Here is a 1,973-nt window from a genome sequence, read left to right as displayed (position 1 = left end):
CGAGTACGAGATAATAAAAGAAAAAAAAAAAAAGAGATAGAAATAGATAAAAAAGAAAAAAACGACATGAAGACTTTAAACGGAGATTTTTGCACAACGCGATGTTAACAAATTTTCTAGAAAATTACGAGTTTTACGATCTAAAACGAGACTAGTGAAAAATCTCGGTTCCATGAAATTCAATTCGGTAAATTTATTTCTTACTGGATATACAAATATATATATATATATATATATATATATATATATATACATGCATGTATATTTATATATTTATAAACACGTAGAGAGAGAGAGAGAGAGAGAGAGAAGAGATGTAAGCAAAAAGGTGAGAAAGAAATATAAACGAAATGAAAAAGGTAACATATTACCGAGCTGAGCATGAAGCAAAGCGAACGCACACGAGCCGATAGATTTGTAGAAACAGAGAAGTGGGATAGAAGGGGATGAAAAGGGGTATGAAGGAGGAAAGAAGGAGAGGAAAAGGAAGAAGGGGAGAAAAAGAAGAAGAGGGATGCATCTGGTGATATAGATATATATGTATGTATGCATATGGATGCAGTAGACACCTCTCCTCTCCTCTTCTCCAACTTTCCCTTCTTCCCGCCATCAGACAGAGATTTCTTCCCATTGGTGGAAAGTATTCACGAACGCTGCGAACACGTTGAATCCATACACACATATACACACACAGTTTCATCGTCGTATGTAAATGATTTGCATGGATTCGTATAACGGAAGAGAACGAACCCCGTAACGATTCGTTGTTTCACTAAAAGTCATTCTTTAACTGTCACCTTGATAGATGAATAATTTCGATCGAATCGATAAATGATTCATGGTTTTTTTTTTTTTAACCCTTTGATTGATGAATACTCTTTTAACTGTGAAGTGTGTTTTCTACGAATGAAATAATTTATTATTTAATGTGACCACAGATATGTTAATATTAATATATTATATTAGAGGAGAGGTGAGTTGAGAATAAACTAAAAATGTGAGATAAATATAAGTGAATTAATGATAAGACATTGTAAAAAAACTTTGTAAGTTGTGCAATAAAAACCTGATTATATATATATATATATATAATATTATATAATATTACAATTTTTGTTTTCTTTTTTTCACAATATTATTTTCATCTGACAAGATACAACAAAAATATTACATTATTTATGGAAAATATTTTAGGCCAGGATGCAAAAGGGATAGAGGTATTAAGAAGAGTTTATAAGGAAAAGAAAGGAAGCAGAGAAGAAGGAAGAAGAAAAAAGAAAAGAAAATTGTATTTAGAAGTGATTGTTATGTTGTTAGTTAGTTAAAAAAAAAAAAAAGGAAATAAAATTTAGTTTTAATTTCAGTTTTGTTTTAAAATTTAAATGTATTAATATAGTATATATATATATATATAATAGTTGTTTGTTTGAATTTTTTAATTTCTGAATTTTTGTAAAAAGGAAAAGTGTATCGAAAGCCCTCCAAACCCGAAAGGGACGGAGTATAAATAAATAAATAAATAATATTACATTATTTTACATTCATATTGATAAACACGCGTATCAACTTTTATCAAACGCATATATGCGTCCATAACACTCAAAGGGTTAATATGTTACTTTTTCGTTTATGTTTATTTTATTTATATTTCTTTTTACAAGGAGAGATATATGATTATTCATATTGAATATAGTTTTTTATTTAAAAACTGTATTGATACACCTCGAGAATAATTATTTTCACAATAATGCAATATAATGAAATAAATCTAATCTATTTAAAATTCAATATAATAATTCTATTTTGAAAACCGAATTATAATTTTATCTAATCGTAAAATAATTCATTACTCTCTAACCGATAAGTATATAAAATAATCTAAAAGTGTTAAATAATGTATTTAAAATATCATTTACGTATTAATCCACTATAGTCACGCGTGAAAATTTCAAGTAACACAAATTAATATATAT

This window comes from Polistes canadensis, unplaced genomic scaffold (assembly GCF_001313835.1).
Source record: "Polistes canadensis isolate GaletaPanama2010 unplaced genomic scaffold, ASM131383v1 scaffold_167, whole genome shotgun sequence".
Lineage (NCBI taxonomy): Eukaryota > Metazoa > Arthropoda > Insecta > Hymenoptera > Vespidae > Polistes > Polistes canadensis.
The sequence above is the reverse complement of the archived record's forward strand: the minus strand, read 5'-3'. Positions refer to the sequence as shown.